The sequence below is a fragment of the Protopterus annectens genome, chromosome 7.part1 (assembly GCF_019279795.1).
Source record: "Protopterus annectens isolate FY-2018-M chromosome 7.part1, PAN1.0, whole genome shotgun sequence".
NCBI classification, from domain to species: Eukaryota; Metazoa; Chordata; order Ceratodontiformes; family Protopteridae; genus Protopterus; species Protopterus annectens.
The window spans coordinates 229518771-229539019 of record NC_056740.1 but is presented as its reverse complement, the minus strand read 5'-3'; the positions used below and the strand labels follow the sequence as shown (position 1 = coordinate 229539019).

General features: G+C 41.1%; 1 protein-coding gene across 1 annotated transcript in view; it reads right to left on the bottom strand.

The window, feature by feature from the left end:
• PCSK6 (proprotein convertase subtilisin/kexin type 6) overlaps positions 1-20249 on the bottom strand; it is a gene marked incomplete in the record, with an annotated part of 1289931 nt that overhangs the window by 1056846 nt on the left and 212836 nt on the right.

Below are 20249 nucleotides of genomic sequence, written 5' to 3'. Positions count from 1 at the left end.
TTACAACGACAGTGGTGTATGACACATATCCATCCATGTCCGCATGTATAACTGGAAACACTGAATTTCATATATTTCTACACATGATAAATACATCTGCATTAACGTGTATGTGACAAATTATGGATTTAAGGTATGCTGACAAAATTATATCAGATATAAAGTTGAATTAAATTTACACTGCTTAGTGGATACTATAACTATCCACTTAGGGTAAAATTCTTATGTACATGGCATCTTAGTAAAATTTGCTGGTTATTTCCAGAACAGTTGACACATACATGTCAACTTCCAAGCATGAAAAATGACAGCACTGGCTTTACAAAACATAGCAGAGGGTCAAAAAAAACAGCATTTGTACTTTTTACAGCAGAAGGTCTCTATATATTAACCCCTATGAAGTTACTGGTTGTTAATCTTTGTATTGGTTTAGTTTATGCATTTCATAGGTTCATAGGTGTGTACTAGGCCTAGCCCATAGGATTACCCTGGAATCATACCACCCAACATTAGTTCCCAGTGCCTCTGTCAAGTAAAGTCACTGAAGTGATCCCTGGGGTGAATTTTCTATTTCCCATTCACTCATCAAAATTCATCTTGAAGAGGGCCAGTGAGGTGCTCTACTTGACATGTATGGGAAGTCTATTCCATAGCATGGGCAGTCTCTGGGTTATGAACCTGTCCCTCCAGCATGTTCTGTTAATTGCGGTAATGAGGCTGAGGTCTCTGGAGCATGTAGTGCAGAGGGACTGGGATTTCTTTAGATGTAGCATTTCTAAACAGAGCTGGATCAGACATGGCTTTGTAAGTCAAGCAGAGATCGCCTCTAAGTAGGCAATATGACAGTGAGAATAGTTGTTTTTTTTTTAGTCTGTCCATATAGGACTCATGTTTAAGGCCTAGGAACTTCTTTGTGAGGTACTTTTGCAGCCTCTCCAGTTGTTGCAGGTGTTTAGTGAGGTACATGCCAAATGGGGCACTGTACTCTGATTGGCATAATGAGGGAAGAGTAGAGGGAGACGATGATTTCTTTCTTAATGGATGCAAAACCCTTAGTAAAGAGATGTGCCACATAGGACTTGCTGACCACAGTGGCAATGTGGTGATCAAGAGAGAGGTTGCTGTCAACCTGTGTTCCAAGATCTCTTATAACACCTTCTGTGATCAGTGGACTACCATTGATGTAGTAATTCATGGGAACTGGCTTTTTCCCCAAATGGGATGATGGCACATTTTTTGGCATTGAACTGAAGGCCATGGTTCTAGCACCAGTCGTTGGTCTCAATAAGGCCTTTCTGTAGGATGTCAACATCACTCAGAGTTAATAGCTCCCAACTTGCAATTGTCTATGAACGTTGTCAGCCAGAGTCCCTTCATGTTGGCCTGGACTCCAGAGAAGTAGATCTCAAACAGGAGAGGACCCAGAACCGAACCCTGTGGGACTCCACTCGTAACTGGTCGGCAGTCTGACTTGGAGTCAGCTTTCACACTGTGGGTTCTACCTGTGAGCCGGTTTGCAATCCACCTAGTGATACAGGGGTTAATGCCTAGCTTAGTGAGTTTTTTCTATGATTTTTGAGTGGGGAATGGAATCAAAGACCTTGGTCAGATCACGGTAGGCTGTATGAACCACCTTGTCTTCATCCACAGCTCATAATATCTGTTGGCTCAGTATAGGAGGTACCATTGCGCAGCAGCTCAGAGCAAATCTGGGTATTGCCGTGGAGATTCTTTACATAACTATAGAAGGCCTTGTGGTTGTCTTTACTATCTGCTACAATTCTGTTTTCATATCTAGCTTTAGAGGATTTGTGAGGGATCTCGACTTTTTGTTGAGGCAGATAAGGGAGTTTTTCCAGTCTTGGGACTTCACCTTATTCCACATCAGTTTTCTCCTTCTGTTGTAGAGTTCATTAATGGCAGGGGACCACCAGATTGTCTTCCTTTCTTTGGAGGAGAGTGTCTTGGTTCTGTTGGGTATGGCGAGATCCATGCATTTGTGTAAGTGTTCATACAGTGCATTAGTGTATGATTCGGCAGTCATGCAATTGATCTCCATTTGCATGGGTGCCGTGAAGTTAGCCACCTCTGTTTTTAGGAGCCCAAAGTTAGTTTTGGAGAAGTTTTTCATGGTGGTCAACTTTGCGGGGAGGTGGGAGGAATGTGAATTTCCAAGGTGATTAGTTTGTGGTTGGATCTAACCAGGGAGGAGTTGACTATTGGTGTAGGTCAACAGTCGCCCATGTTAGTAATGAACAGGGCAAGGATGTTGCTACCTCTAGTAAGGGTAAGAATGAGCTGGTCCAGGGCATTGGAATTAATAAATTCCAGGAAACGTTGGGGTAAGTATTTGTACATGAGTAGTTTTCCCAGTTAATGGAGGAGTAGTTGAAGTTGCCCAGTATGAGAGAGTGTTAGGTTGGACCCGAATATTCTCCAGGGTGCTTAGCAATGTGGAGTGAGAGTCTTGGGACATGGTTGGGGACCTATAGCAGGCTACGACCTGAATCTCTGTCTTACCCAATGTTAGCTGCACCTGAAGTATCTCAGATGTGTTCGGTTGAACTACTAGTATGGAGGTGTGTGCATCCTTTATGAATATGGAAACACCACCACCTTTGGAGCTTTGGTCCAAGTTCTGGGGCCAAAAGGTGTGGAAGGAGTTGTAGCCTGGTAGTGCAGGGGTGCTTTCTGCTGCCTTGAACCAGGTCTCTGTTACGGCACAAATGTCAATGTTCTCCATTTTAAAGGAGTGCTTTGAGGGAGTGCATTTTGAGATTTAGACTTCTAGCACTGAGCAGCATGACCCTCAGATTGCATTTGTTTGTAGCGGTTACGGTGGTAATCTGGTCTTTGGAACACCACCTAAAAAAGGAACTATATGGGTAGCAAGAACCTTTGCCAGTATCCGGAAGCCCAAGGGTGACAAATGCTGGCCATTTCTGGCAAAGCATCGAGGTTAGTCAATCATGTCATCTCAGGAAGACAAATACTGGATCCCCTTAGAATGACACCGGAAACTTGGCCAATTGTTGAAGGCAATCATTTTCAGCTTGTACTGTGGTATCAGTCTGGGTGATGGTAGTATGCTGTCCAGGGTTAGGGTCATACCACCTGGGCTACATAATCAGAGAGCTCCTCCATGTTTCTTTTCATGTAGTCCAGGGAGGTACGTCTCAGGTCATTCACATCCACATGTACAATGACAGAGTCATATTTGTACCCATTGTTGAGGAACCTGAGTGCGTGCGTTATGTGGCAGATCTTGGCACCTGACATGCAGCTGACTGACTGTTACGTTCTCCTTATCAACCTAGTGAGTAGGACATCAGTGTGCCACGCTATCGAGTCACCTATAACTAGTGAGTTGGGCATGCTGTTTTCCCTTATGGGATTTGGTTGAGTGGCATGCTGTTTAGGAGAGTTGTGTGTCTCGTGATTAGTGTTGTGTGGCGGTGGTTCAGTGTATTTCTGCCTTGGAGGTCTCTGCTGTTTGGGTAACATTTTTATTGAGAGCTTCGGCAAAGTTGGGTGTGAAGTTTTATTTATTAAATTATGTATTCATAAACAGGTATGATTTTCAGAAGCATCATAAATCTGGGAGAATCAAGTCTAAATCAGAGGGCAAAAATCACAGTGCGGTGCCTTAACTATAAAAGTCAAGTGGTATGGTTGCATGCACAAAATGGGTGGCCACAACCAAGCATCACACACAAGGTACAGTAGGACCGGAGTTCAAAGCTGGAAGCATAGGATTTCCACACTCTGGATTTCTAAGAATGAGCTTATTATTACATGTTGCAGTGCTTACTTGATGTTACTATTGATTAAGAAGTATATGTTATACAAGTAATGGGATGCAAAATTAAACACACGCAAGCAATACAGAGCATATTGCAGATTAGACTGCTCAGGTACAGCTTTTACAGAAATATAAAACATTGCCATAACCATCAATGCAGCAATAGCTAACCATTTCCTCACACCTCAGCTGTACTACTACTTTGTACTCACTCACCTCACTCACACCCTTCCTTTAAGTTTACACTCCATGGTTTCGACAAACTATTTTTGGAAAAGGCCCACTTGGAGGACTTTGGTGTCCTCTGGGAAGTTTATGGCGAAGTTTGCTGTCATTTTCAGCCATAAACCCTTAACATTTGCTTTGACCACCAAGAAGTAAATGGTAACTAGGACTGGCTCAAGGACTAAAACCCTGGAGTACACTTAGTCTTTTGGACTAGGTAGGGCCTTCCACCCTAATTTCCTGCATGGAGTGTGTGTGAGCCAATTTACTATCAGTTGTAGAGGGGTTCTCATTTAGCTGGGAGCAGTTGTGTTTTGTAGACAAGTGGAATAGTGGTAAATGCCAGGACAATATATTCAATATGTAAAGGATATGCCCTCATCCAGTGCTTCAGTAAAATTTGTGAAGAAGTTGACCAAATTAAGAAGGCAGGATATGCCGTTAAATTCTGTAATCCAAGCCAGTTTGGAAGTTACTTGTGTCCTTACTAATTCTATAATGGTCCTTTACAAAGCTTTACAGATAAGGCTAGTCAGGCTTATAGGTTTTTAATTGCTAGGGTTTGTCAATTCCCTGCCTTTGAGCAAGGGGATAACATTTGCTCTCCTCCATTCATCTGGCATGAACCCTGTTTGGAGGCTGATAATGACATCTATACAGTGTTTGATAAGTCATGTTTCAGGCTGACAGATAGATAAGCATGTTATCATACCCCATAGAATTAGTGTTCTTACCCTTGGTTAGCACCGGGAAGACTTGGTTTTGGGAAATTGTGTGTGTGTGTGTTATTATAAATCTTGTTTATATTCAGGTTCTGTCTTTGGGGGTTTATTTGTAAATTTAACATTGTATTTACTGCCGACGGGACTGATGCATCCATGTAGCTATTTACATGTGCACATAAAACTTGGCATTAAAAAAGATTCTTCACAAGTACTGGGCTAGTCAAGATGGAAGTGGCTTTTGAATTTAACCAGGTCACTCAGTTTTATTAGATTAATCTCCAAATACAGCTGGTTAGGGTGCAAACTATATTTTGCACCCCAATCAGGGGCGATTTAAAATACTGGATATTTTTTCCCTTACCAATATATTTTGCACCCCAACCAGGGATGATTTAAAATACTGGATATTTTTTTCCCTTACCAATACAGGGCAGCCCTGCTTCCCACCAACTGTAACTCTCTCTCCCTAGTCAAATCGGACCAGAGATCAGTTGCATTCATGTTTTTAAGATTGAAACCAGAAGCATCTTCACTACAGCTGTATTCAGAGATTAATCTAATAAAACTGAGTGACCTGGTTAAAATCAAAAGCCACTTATCTTGACTAGCCCAGTACTTGTGAAGAAGCTTTTAAAGTTTTATGTGCACATATAAATAGCTACATGGATGCATCAGTCCCCTTGGAAGTAAATACAATGCAAAATTTACACATACATACACACGAGTATATATATATCTAGAATATATATACATATACATATATATATATACATATATATATATATATATATATATACATATATATATATATATATATATATATATATATATACATATATACATATATATATATATATATATATATATATATATATACACACACACATATATACATATATATATATATATATACACATATATATACACACATATATACATATATATATATATATATATATATACACATATATACATATATATATATATATATATATATATATATATATACATATATATATATATATACATACATATATATATATATATATATACATATACATATACATACACACACATATACGTGTGTGAGTATATGTGTGTGTGTGTGTGTATATATATATATATATATACACATATACATATATATATATATATATATATATATATATACATACATATATATATATATATATACATACATATACATACATACATATATGTGTGAGTATATGTGTGTGTATATACATATATATATATATATATATATATATATATATATATATATATATACACACACAGACACACACAGACACACACAGACACACACAGACACACACAGACACACACAGACACACACAGACACACACAGACACACACAGACACACACAGACACACAGACACACACAGACACACACAGACACACACAGACACACACAGACACACAGACACACACAGACACACACAGACACACACAGACACACACAGACACACACAGACACACACAGACACACACATCTGTGTGTGTAATGTATGTATGTGTCTTCCGGCTTTTTCCTGGTTAGGGGTCACCACAGCGGAACTCCGGTACGCTAATGATTGGCAGTTGATTTTTACGTGCCAAGTTGCCAGCCCTGACACAACCTTCAACGAAGGTATGCCCATTCACGCATGTCTCCACGCAGAAGACGCTCTAGCTGAGAATCGAACCGGACAGCGTCTTACTGTGAGGTGACAACTACCGCAGCACCACCCTTATTTTAGACATAGATTTCTGTATTTCAAACATTTCTAAGTAAGCTAAGCCATTTAGGGCTTGTAAAAATTACTTCTGAGCAAGTTAAGTTAGAAAAAATGTGATCTGTAAAACACTGTACTACGGGTTGCGTGCTGCAAGTTTGGATAAGGAGACAAATCTGCCTAGGTACGAAAATTTGTTTGCCCAGGAAAAGCAGTTACAAAAACAGTCTGCTGCTGTATTTTATCCTTGCTTTTAACATAAGTTTTGTAATAAATGCAGTATTGTTTCTGTAGAGAGAAAATTACTGTATACAAAATTACGAGAAGTGCGATAGATGACAGCATTCCAAAATGTTGACAGTCTGAACAGGCCCTAGATTGTTTTGTCAGTTTAGTGCGTGTATATTACGATTCGAAAGAACATTTCAGAAGGTGCCACCTTATCCGGCGGGGTTTTGTTTCATACAGTTAAGTTAGTCTTTGTATTTGTGGCACTGTTTAATCTGAGTAGCTGTCGAATCCTATTCCGATTAAAAGTTATAGCCACAAAATTTTATGCATCAGTGAATTTACTGATGACTGACCATTTTTATGCAACAATGCCAGGACTGCAGTACACTGAAGAAAAGGGCAAATTCTCCTGTCCTCTTTGTACTGCAATTTTACACAGACAAAACGCTAGTGAGGTGTGACCAGCTGATTTTCAGTGTACTGGCTTTTTTCTGTTCAGAAAAAGGGAACTTTCAATCATATGCTTGGAAACATACAGGTGTACCAGATTTTAATGAAAAACACCCATAGTTGACACAAAACCATCAACCACATATGGCTGAAAACATGGAAGTACACAATGCACTATGAATGTGTCAAGATGCAGCTCCCTGGTCAGCATCAGTAAGAAGCTGAGATCGCTCAAAATCCTCCAAAGCTAGTTACGAAAACAAAAAAAAAAAAAAATCGCCACTGATTCTAAAGACAACCACAAAGCATTCTAGAACGGTGTCAAGAATCTCAATGGCAACACTCATATCTGCTCTGAGTTACAGCACAATGGCACTAAATATACAGAACCAAGTGATATTGCCAACATCTTGGCAGATAGGTTTAGTGCTAACTTTACCGCCCTCTCATCCCCTAAAGTGTCCATCTCTATACTGAAAGAATGCAAAGTTCCTGTAATCACGGCTGCACAGGTAAAAAAACACAAACTCCAAAGTCAAGAACACAGCATCAATGGGACCTAACAACATCTCAGGCTGCATTCTACACAACTACAGAACAAACTGGCACCCCACCCAAGCATCATGTTCAATCATAGCCTCACCTCAGGCTTTGTGCCCACTGAATGGTGGACAGCGAGGGTTATCCTACTCCACAAATGGGGAGCCACCACAGACCCCAGGAACTACTGCCCCATTAGACTGACAACCCTGGTCTGCAAGGCTATGGAATGTATCATCATGGAACTTATAAACAATGACATTGGTAACCTCCAAACTCTGGACCCCACCCAGTTTGAGTTTATAAAAGTCAGATCATGTTTCCTAAACCTGACAGACTTCTTTGAAGCAGTCAACAAAGTCATAGACGAGGGTAAGGTGGTTCACACAGCCTATCTAGATCTTGCCAAGGCTTTCGACACCACTCCCCACTCCAGAAATTATAGATAAACTGACTAAACTAGGTATAAATCCCTATGTCACAAGATGGGTTGCCAACTGGCTCACTGACCGAACCAACAAACAATGTAAAAGTAGCAGACTCCAAATCCATCTTCAGACCAGTGACAACTGGAGTACCACAGGGTTCAGTCCTGGGTCCTCTCCCGTTTGGTATCTACTTCTCTGAAGTACAGGCTAACACAGAAGGTCTTTGGCTAATGAAGTTCGCCAATGACTGCAAACTAGGAGCCATAATCAAAACGAACGATGTGGACATCCTACAAAAGGGCCTCACTGAGACAGGTGCCTGGTGTCAAAGCCATGGCTTCAAACTTAATGCCAAAAATGTGCATTGTCATCCCTTTTGGTAAAAACTCTGTACCCATTAACTACCACATAGGCAGTAGTCTACTTAACACTGAAAGTGTGATAAGAGACCTTGGGACACAGGTGGACAGTAGTCTCTCCTTTGATAATCACATCGCCACAGTAGTCAGTAAATCCTTCTACATGGCACACCTCATCACAAAAGGTTTCTCATCCAGGGAAAAAGACGTCATTGTTCCCCTCAACGCATCACTCAGACCCATTATAGGAGTACAACACCCCTTTTGGTTTGTACCTCAAGACATCTACAACAATTGGAAAGGCTGCAGAAATATCTCAAAGAGGATTACAGGCATCAAACAGATGCCCTACGCAGACGGTCTCAAAAAACTCCAGATTTACTCCATCACATATCACCTACATAGCGGCGATATCTGCCTAACATACAAAGCTATGCCAAACCCAGAGCTGTTGGACATGCTCCACTTAAAAAATCTCAATCTTTCTGAGCTACATGCTCTAGGGACCTAAACCTTGTCACCACAATAAAACAGAACACGCTGGAGGGATAGATTCCTTTCCCAGAGACTTCCCATACTCTGGAGCAAACTATCTATATCAAACAAAGCTCCTCATTAGCACTCAGGAAAAATCTTGATGATTGGATGGGAGATGGGAAATTTACCCCAGGGATCATTTCTGTGGCTCTGCTCGACAGGGGCACAGGAAAATAATTTTTTTGGGTGGCGAAAGCCAGTGTACCTTTTGGCAAGGCTTATATAGGCCCTAGGGTCAATAGCCTAGTACCTACGTATGAGCTTAACAGCCTCAGCACATGCGAATCCAAACCAAGTAAAACATGTATTTTACAAGGGGCAGGGGACAAGCCCACCTGCATTCCCACACACACTAATTATATATACACTAAGAGATTACAATTCCAGGAGCTAGGGAATATTCCCCTCCCCAGGGATTGTCGATCTTCCATGCATGTCTATCAACTTTACAGCTGTCAACCTTACTCGCACATTATTTTCAGGTATACCTATACACATCAATATAAATATACATCTCAGAAAACACATGTTTTATCTTAACTACACCCATAATAGCAAAAATAAAATTGGCAAAATAAATCAACAAAACCTAAGCATATCCAAAACTTTGTGTACGTACAGCTTGTTTGAAAAAATTCTTCACATTCTTGAATCAGAGGTATAGACTGGATTTGCCCAGTATACCATACTGTAAAAGGTAGAAAAGTTATTACTTTAAGATGCAGCCATCGCCCACAAGTCTTAATATTCTTGGAAACAGTAAAGCAATCCAAATATGCTCCATTTTCCTCGGAATAAAGAATCACCACTTGCTCTAGTTTATAAAGGTTCTCTACAGTATGGCTGAAAGATGCTTTTTTGTTAGCTACCAGCTCAGTCATACTTTATTTACAATGACTATAGCCTCACAACCTATCACATTTAGCTTCTTAAGATAATGAACACTGGGATCATCCTTCACTACAAGTCACACACACAGTCTGTGATGGTCTTGGATGTTCTGTATAATGCACACCTAGAAATGTAGAATGAAATCATGTTTGTGTGATACAGAATTTGATTAACCAAAATTTTGCGATTGACCCTCCTTGACTTCTCATAAGTATTAGACTCCTGATTGGTCCTTCCTGATCAAGTGAAAAATCAGTTCCCTTCCCTAATCTGATCAGTAAATAACCAGTTCCCTATACTAATCTGGTATGTCCAAGGGTCAGTTTCAAGGTTACTCTCCAGTCCAGCTGGTGAATCTGAGAATTTTGAGGCAATGTTACAATTGCCTTATGTACACGGACAACCCTCTCCTCCTTCCAACAAACTCTAATACATGTGAGAGATGCAGTTACACAGCCAAACTGGAGGCAGAGCTCTCTCAACCAAAGACTGGCACAGTCAGGAGGAAAAGGTAGCCACCCACACCACAAATCCAGTCTCACACAGACCTGTTGCATCTGCATACCCAACACAAACACACAAAAACATACTCAGAGGCTCTAAATAAAAATCTGCCTAAACAGCAAGCGCCTCCTAAGCAGATATACAAGCAATAGCCACCCCTCAACAATACCCACGAATCACATATCTCACAAAATCAGTATGCCTCACAGTCACAGCCCTTAAGGCCAAACAGCACACCAAATACACTTGTTATAGGGGACTCTATTGTCCGGCACACTGACGTCTTGCTCACCAGACTGAACAAGGAGAAGGTCACTAAGCTGCCTGTCGGGTGCCAGAATCAGCCACATAACGCAAGTACACAGGTCACTCCAAAGCAAGTACAAGGATGACTCCGTCATTGTCCATGCTGGTGTGAATGACCTGAGACGTACCTCCCTGGACTACATGAAGAGACAGAGGAGCTCTCTGACCATGTAGCCCAGGCTGGTATGACCCTGACCTTGAATAGCATCTTGCCCTCACCAAGAATGATGCCACAGTATAAAGACAAAATGATCAGTTTCAACAATTGGCTAAAGTATTGGTGTCATTCAAAGGGAATCCAGTGTCTGTCAGCCTGGGATGACATGCTCGACAAGCCACGTTGCTTCGCTAGGGATGGCTTGCGCCTGTTACCCTTAGGCTTTCGTATACTGCCCAAGGCTCTTGCCACCCCTATAGTGCCTTTTTTAGGCAAGGCTCAAAGGACAAACCCACCTCCATAGACAACCCAAGGATAAAAAAACTAAAGGTAATGCTACTTAATGCCAGAAGTCTAAACCTCAAGATGCACGCACTCGAGGCTCTCCTCAGTGTGGAGAAAATCGATGTCTGTGCAGTAACAGAAACCTGGTTCAAGGCTCCTGAGAGCACCCCAGCACTACCAGGTTATAGCTCATACCATGCGTTTCAGCCCCAAAACTCAGACCAAAGCACAAAAGGAGGGGGGAGTATCTATATTCAAAGATACCTACACCTCCAGGTTAGTGGCACTGCACGAAGCATCGGAAACCATCCATGTGCAACTAACAGCGGGAAAAACTGCCTTTCAGTTTGTAGCCTGCTACAGAACACCCTCCCTATTACAGGAACCCCACTTGGCATTCCTGAGAACACTGGAGAATATGAAGGTTTCTCCAAACACTGTTATTGGGTGACTTCAACTACCCAAACATTGACTGGGAAAACTACTCAAGCCCAAACACCCTCACCCAACGGTTCCTTGAATTTATAAACTCTAACGCAATGGAACAACTGGTCACCACTCCCACAAGGGGGAACATATTGGACCTGGTCATCACCAACATGGGGACTCTATGTTCCACACCAGAGGTAAACCCCTCAGTGGCAAGATCAGACCATAAACAAATTTCCCTGGACATCCATATCCCGTCCCCACCCCCAGCCAAGGAAATCACTGTAAAGAATTTCTCAAAAGCCAACTTTGCACTTCTCAAGACTGAGGTGGAATCCTTCAAAGCCCCTGGGCCTGAGGATAATACAGCCCAATCTGCAGAATCCTTTACAAATGCATTCTATGAGCACCTGCAGGAATGCATGGATCATGCTATCCCAAATAAAACCAAGACTCACTCCTCCAAAAACAGGAGACTGGTCTGGTGGACCCCGGCCATAAATAAGCTATACAACAGGAGGAGGAAGCTACTACATGACAGAGCAAAATCCCAAAAAGGGAAGGCATCTCTGATCAGTATTAACAAGAAACTTCGATCCCTCATAAAATCATCAAAGGCCAGTTTTGAAAGAAAAATTGCCCTAGACACTAAAGATAATCACAAGGCCTTCTTTAGTTATGTCAGGAACATGGGCGGAAACTCCCAGATATGCTCTGAAATTGTTGCATAACGGTACAAAATATACCGGACCTACAGACATAGCCAATATCCTGGCAGACAGATTCAGTGCAAACTTCTCCCACCTTCCCCCTCAAAGGAGCAAATGCCTATCCCAACTGAATGTAACCTCCCTGACATCACAGATGCACAGGTGAAAGCTGCCCTCTCCAAAGCAAAAAACACAGCATCTATGGGACCGGACAGTGTCCCAGGCTGCGTCTTACACAAGCTCCAAGAAGAACTGAACCCTCACATTAAGTCACTGATCAAACTTAGCCTTACTACAGGATATGTACCCAAAGAATGGCGTACAGCTACAGTGGTCCCACTCCACAAAGGTGGTGCCACAACGGACCCCGGAAACTATCGCTCCATAAGCCTGACTAGTCTGGTCTGTAAAGCTATGGAGCTTATTATCATGGAACTCATAAACAAAGACATTGGGAGCCTCCAGACACTGGACCCTATCCAATTCGGCTTTGTTAAGGGCAGATCTTGCCTCTTAAACCTAGTTGATTTCTTTGAAACAAACAGTTACCAAAGCCATAGATGAGGGCAAGGTAGTCCACACAGCCTACCTGGACCTCGCAAAAGCCTTTGACACAATACCCCACGGGCATCATAAATAAGCTTACCAGCTTAAATATCAACCCCTATATCACAAGATGGGTTGCAAACTGGCTCAGAGATAGTACCCACATGGTCAGAATCGCAGGTGCCATGTCCGAATCCAAACCAGTTACAAGTGGCGTCCCACAGGGCTCAGTTCTGGGAACTCTCTTGTTCGGTATATACTTCTCTGAGGTTCAGGCCAACACGGGGGGATTATGGCTGACAAGGTTCGCAGATGACTGCAAACTGGGGGCCATAATCGAATCTCCAGCTGACACAAGCATCCTCCAAAAGGGTCTCACAGAGACGGATGCTTGGTACCAGAGCCACGGCCTCAAGCTAAATGCTAAAAAGGGCATAGTCATCCCCTTTGGGAAAAACAAGGTGCCCACAAATTACCACATAGGTGGTAATCCATTAAGTATGGAAGAAATAATTAGAGATTTGGGGACCAACGTAGATAGTAATCTCTCCTTTGATAATCACGTTGCCAAAGTGGTTAGAAAGACCTTCTATATAGCCCACCTTATCACGAAAGGGTTCGCATCTAGATCAAGAGAGGTCATTGTGCCCCTCTACTCATCACTCATAGGGCCCATAATTGAATACAATGCCCCTTTTGGGATGTACCTTACCAGACACCTGCAGCAACTGGAGAGACCCCAAAAGTACCTCACCAAGAGGATCATGGGCTACAAACAGATGTCCTATGCAGCTCGACTAAAGAAAATCCAGCTCTACTCAGTTGCTTACCGCCTACTCAGAGGCGATCTATGTCTGACTTACAAAGCCATGTCTAACCCAGAATTAATGGACATGCTCCACCTCAAAAAATCCAAGTCCCTTAGAGCTACACGCTCCAGGGACCTAAACCTCAGCACAAAAATAAATAGGACATGCTGGAGGGACAGATTCATTTCCCAGAGGCTCCCCTCACTCTGGAATAGAATCCCAATTCATGTTAGACATAGCCCCTCGCTGACCCTCCAAGCGAAATTTGGATGCGTGGATGGGAAATCGCAAATTCACCCCTGGGATTTCTCCTGTGTCCCTGCTAGACAGAGGCACAGTAAACTTATCTTAAAAGGGTACCTTCTGTGACCTACTTCACAGAGGCACAGTAGGCTAATCTAATAGGGAGGCGGAAGCCAAATACACTCTGGCTAGGCTTATAAATGCCCTAGGGCAGATAGCCTAGTATCTACCTATGAACCTATGCGATACAGATCAGCTGCAGTGTGATCCTCCTCCAGTGTATCCTACCAGTAATAAAATATAGGTAAAGCTTGATAAGATGCCCACATTTCCTCAACATGATCCTCTTATTCAATGGCAAGTACTAGGCTAGCTACCCTTGTGGTCCATTTTAAGTCCAGCCATTTCCTTTTTCACACTCAAAATAACCCATCCCATTTGGTTAAAGATTGGCCTTACCCATCCTGTGATCAATAATTATATACTAGCCCTAATGAGATCATACCATGGATGATTGGAGGGGATCCATACATGGGAAAAAGCATTTAGGAGCTGGTTCTGTCCATTGGTTGCACATGAGGCAGTCCTGGGGTAAATTCTCCTGTTTCCCCATTCATAGTTCCAAGTTGTGCCGGAATATGGACAAGGATGAACTTTGTTTTATGGGGAGTCTGTTCCACAGCAGTGATATCCTCTAAGATATACCTGTTCCTCAAAACTTTTCTGTTGATGACACAAATGATTTAGACCCCTAGACTAAGCATTTCAGACATCATTTGACTTGCTGATGTGCACAAAATCCATCAGTACTGGGTCAGAGTATGCCAGACACCAGTCACCTCTTAGAAGTCTGTAGAATACAGAGTACAATAACATGGCTTTGAGTTGTCAATACAGGACATGTTGTTTAGGCCTTGTATCCTAATCATTGTGGGCACTCATGTTGCTGCAGATATCTGAACAGATACATGCCAAAGAGGGCATTATATTCAATGATTGGCCTAACGATGGCCAAGTAAATGGGGGACAATGACCACCCCTATATCGAGACCCAATCCCTTTGTTAATAAGCTGTGCAATACAGAAGGACTTTCTTATAATAGACATGTTGGTCAAAGGTTAGGTCATTGTCTAAATATGTTCCCAAATCTCAAAACAACTGGCTCAGCTTTTAGGGGCATATTGTCAATGTGGTAGTTCCCTAGGGTAGAGGGCTTCCCAAAGAATACAATAAATGCATTGCTGACATTTGTTTAGTTTCAGTCCATGATTTTGGCACCAGTTATTTATTTGGGACAAACCTTCCTGCAGGATGGCCAAGTTATTTGTGGACTCCATGACTGCTCCTAGCTTGCAGCCATCTGCAAATGTAGTTAGTTAGCCAGAGCCCTTTGCTATGGTCTTACTTCAAAAAAGTAGATGCCAAGCAGGAGAGGTTCTATCACAGAACTCTGGGGGACTCCACTGGTGACTGGTCCCTAAATTCCCCTATTTTGATTATCTGCTTCCTACCTGTAAGCCAGTTGGCAATCCAGCATGTGACATAGAATAAACACCCAAGTTTATTTAGCTTTTCTGCTATGCCGGAGTGGGGAATGATGTGTCAAAAGCTCTGGCCATGTCTAGGTATGTGATGCATACTATTTTGCTTTCATCCAAAAAAAAAAAAAAAAAAAAAAAAATTCACCAGGTTGAGTAAGCATGACCTACCTCTGACAAATCCTAACGTCGACTGGTCCAGTGTTTGGAGATTCCCCCATGTCATGGATGGTTAATTCCATGAGAGGTCTCCAGTAGTCTTTTCATATCAGGATTATGGGGGATATTGCAGCACCTTAACAGAATGTGACTTGGTCAGCCATCATCCATCCTCCTCTTCCTTCATCGTCCTCCATTCACCTCTACTACAACTAATTGCCTTAACCAGAATTACAGAAAAAGTTTGTTGTCTAATCTGTAAACATTGTAGTACTAATTACTGTACAGCCAGACAATGATACCAACTCTATCTTGTGAATCAGAGAATGAAATGGTGTCCTTCTGCAGGACTACATGGATTGTCTACTTGGCCAAAAACATGGAACAAACTACAGCAGCATTTGTCCCATGTGTGGACAAAGACATGACCAAAAATCAGCCTTACCATGACAATGCTGAAGTCTAGTGCAGCTGTTATCTTTGCTCATCAGCCTCTGTATTGACACTCCCTTTATTACAACTATCAGACAACTATGGTGATAAGGCTTTAAACCCTGCAGTGTCCACAAAAAGAAACAGTGCATGCACAACATAGTGTAGCTTGAAGGGCAAGTGAAGACATTAGCTACCTGTTCCAGTAGTGTTTTAGCTAAGTATACTGAATCTCTGCTCAAATCTATTTATCATACAGCAATTTGTTATATAGCAAAAACTGCAACCCTTCAGTCTACAAATCATTAACTGAGAAACTGTTAGATATTCCTCAATACTTTTTCTACACAGTTTCTTTCAAAATTTAGTATACCAGGGTACACTTGGCTAAGTTACTAATACTCACTTCTTCACCATCCTTTAAAAACATTTTGCTAAGGAAGCCTCAACTGTTAAGGACTTTTTTTAATTGATGCCTATGACATACAACTGATGACCACATGATTAGTATGCAATATTTCATATAACATGGAGCTTTATCCATTGCTCCCCATCTCTAAATGAGTGCTCCACCATGTTGTTAAAAAAATGTAAAATAAAAGCAAACAATGTGCACCCTTGGCAGATTACACTGTTGATACCACACAGCAAAGGCTAAGATACCACATTTTGGAAACCTGAACTATTAACTAGACAAAAAAAAGGCCACTAAAAAAATGACACTACAGGCACTTTACATTAACAGGAAGTCGAGATGGCAAAGAACTGCCCATAAGCAATGCAGTCTAAGTGATCACAGTGCAAATATGTCACAACTGTAATGAGATCCAAACCCATACCAAAAAACAAGGCAAAGGACAGTTACATTGCCCTTCAAATGATGCAACAGATATGCCCAAAGTATACATTTCAGAAGTGAGGAAAGAGAATCTAATCCAGGGCTGTCCAACCTTTTTGGCTTAGGGGTCACTTACCATACAGTTCAGAGGCCATTTACCATACTTGGCAAGGTTTGGGGAAGCAGGTGGACAGCACATTACTGTGTCCAACATATATTTGTTGGACTCAAAACAGTTGAGAACAGAGAGCCAGATAAAATACTTGCTTTACCAGATTGTTGCCCTAGGGCCATCTGTTAAACACTCCTGAAAACAAGGCACTAGTTGGGATTCTGCCCCTAATTAAAATGTACTTTCAACTTACCATAGTCAATAGTGCAGACCAACACCTATTGAGGACTGGGACACTTCAGGCAATAGCTGCTACAGTAAAATTATGCCTGTAGTAACATGATACACAATTATTCACGCTCTGATGTAGCAGTAAAATTTTTGTTTGAAAAGACAAATTCAACAAGGAATGCAAGTTTTATAGTAGCTTAGCTAAATGAGGAAAAATATGTCAACTGGCTAACTTGGAGCTATATGACAATACCTTGCTAAAATTTAGAAACCAAATTGGTTCAGTTAAGATTCTTAGCTCACAGTACACAAAGCAGTGCTGAGGATAAGCCAAAGTATTTCTTGGACTTTGTGCTCTATGAAAAAAACTCAGCTACCTTTTTAACATGCAATCTACTTCATAGCTTCTCCAAACAATGAACAGCACTTCAAGCTGCACGCTTGGCACATAAAACTTGCAGTATTCTTCTGATGCTCAACAAGCTATGTAGGTGCACATTTATAGAAACTAACAGTGTACTTAGCTGTAAGGAGCACAGAACTTTGCACAGTTTGCTTTAAAAACCCTTCTAATCAAGGCTGGGTCCTCAGTCTACATCTTCCTCTATGTGGTTCATGTCTTCAGGTTAAAGAACTACTACTTTAATTCACTTGTGCAAAAATATAACGTGATAACTGCCAAAATAAAACACAGTCCCCTAAAAAAAAAAATCATTCCAGCTTAAAATCATTAAGCTAAAGTCATGTGGGAAAAATAATCAAAAACACCTCCACCTTGATTTCAATTGGGGGGGGGATTGATATCTCCACCATATGATCTCCCCAAAAAAGCAGGGGAAAAAGAGAATTAAAGATCTTTAGCCACTATCTCCCGCTCTTTACAAAAAACAAAACAAAAAAAAAAATAGTACTTCCTGCCAAAACCAAACCAGAAAACCCAAACACTCATGAAAAATACATCAAAAGTTCAAGCTAAACCACCCAATTACAAATTTGAGAATCAGCAGTTTGCAGCTTCATAAATAAATGTTTAGATTTAGCAGTTTTAGCAGTCAAAACACAATATTAAAATATTGCTAAACAGCAAACGCACAAAATCCTTATCAGATTTCTTTGTCAACTGCAACCATGACACCTAAGCTGAGACACCCTTGAGACGCCCTCCAAAGCTACTCCAATCACCCAATCAAAAAAAAAAATCCCTCAAAGTACTTATATGAACATCTCACATCCTTGTGTGCACTGCATTGGTAAAAGCATCACTACAGAAATGCTACCACACTTTTAACATTCGCACAAATGAAGTAAAACCACATCCGGTTGGATAGGAGGCAAGCTCTTAGCATATATGCATCCAAGAGAAAAAGAAATATTACTTGAGGCATACTCAAATGAATTTAAAAATTTCCAAATGTTTAGTGCAGTCAACATTCAGAGAGTCCAGTACAAGCAGATTGGTGTCTGAACATGAATATAGTGTACAGGGTTATATTACAGGCAAGAGTCCTTAGAATCAGAAAATGATGCATCTCATCTCCCAAGTACAACAGCTGACATTAAACAGACTGCCAGGAAGTTAATTCCATCACAGAAAGTATAATGGACTATTTTAAGGTTCCAAAATTGTGTTACATTAGGAGAAAAGCATGACAGGACTAGCTTGTCAGATGAATCTACCCCTGAAATGTATTTCCTTATGAAAGAGACATAGGATTAGATGGCTAATGCATCAGGTTTGTCACAGGACTACTGATTAATAATAATGCATTCAATCTGGGGGTAATTAGGTCATTTTTCTAGTAGCCTCAATTATAAATTCATGTCAAAGGAAGACTTGTAATAGTACAAGTGACCGATTCCTCTCCGGCAGGAATTAAGAAAACTATCCAATGCAAGGATCAAGTATAATCATAGAACTCTTCATGCAGGTACTAACAACCAACTTGTATATAATGGCCCATTCAATCATAGAGGTACAATTTTAACTGATTGTAGAACTTAAATTGCTGTAACGTTGCCAGCCCAGCTATCTGGAACTTTGTAAATAATTGTGTCATTTGTGAATATTGATATGATTTATACAGAACTGTATGATGTGAAGTTCTCTCTCGCCTTCATTCTCACTGATGGGTTCAGAGCCAATCCTCTGCTCCGACTCTGCCAAATGCAAAAGTTCGTGGCCTGCTCCCTATCCCATGATGCACTGGTGCTGCCCCCAGATCTAATTTGCCACTGCAACAGATCGGGCATTTTACCAGCTCTGGCCAGTGAATATAAGTATTTTTCAAGTTTAGTACATTTTTTTTCTCAAAAATGTCATCTTCTATACAGTTGTTAGTTTAGGGAATTATACATAATACACCTTTCTGTCCTTTGTGGCTGTTTTTTTATTAGGCCTAGTTTAACTTCCTTTTCTTCTAAAAGTAGATGGTTCTTAGCTTGTGAGCCTGTTTTTTTTTTTTTTTTTTTTTTTTTTTTTTAATTTAGGGCTATTTCTTCTTTATTATTATAGCCTGTTTAAATTAGAAGGCTTTAATAATTGTTCATAGTATTTCTAGTGTGGATATTGTTTTTGTAGAATTGTTGGCATCTCAGGAAAAATCTAAATAAGGTTTCAAAAAATGCCCTAAGTGTGGACAGATGTCCATCACCGATAGGCACTCGACTGCGTTTACTGTTTGGGGGAGGTTCACCTCCAAGAAAATTGCTCCATATGCCACTCGTTCAGTACTAGGGTGCTGCATGAAAGAAAAAGTAAGTGGATTGCTAGAGGACTGGTTAAGTCTTCCTTTTAGGACTCTTTAGACGAGGATAATACCTAAGACAGGCATTCAAAATCTTCGAAGACTACTTCTGAATCAGAGCTGAAGAAATGCTCAAAACCCCCCCCCCCCCCAAAAAAAAAAAAAAAAAAAAAAGACAGACCATCTACCTCGGCGCCACAAGTTTTGGAGCAGACAGTTGCGCTTGTTGATCGGAGCCAGTCCCCAGTTCTGGAGCCGGTATCTCGTACACTTGTAACCT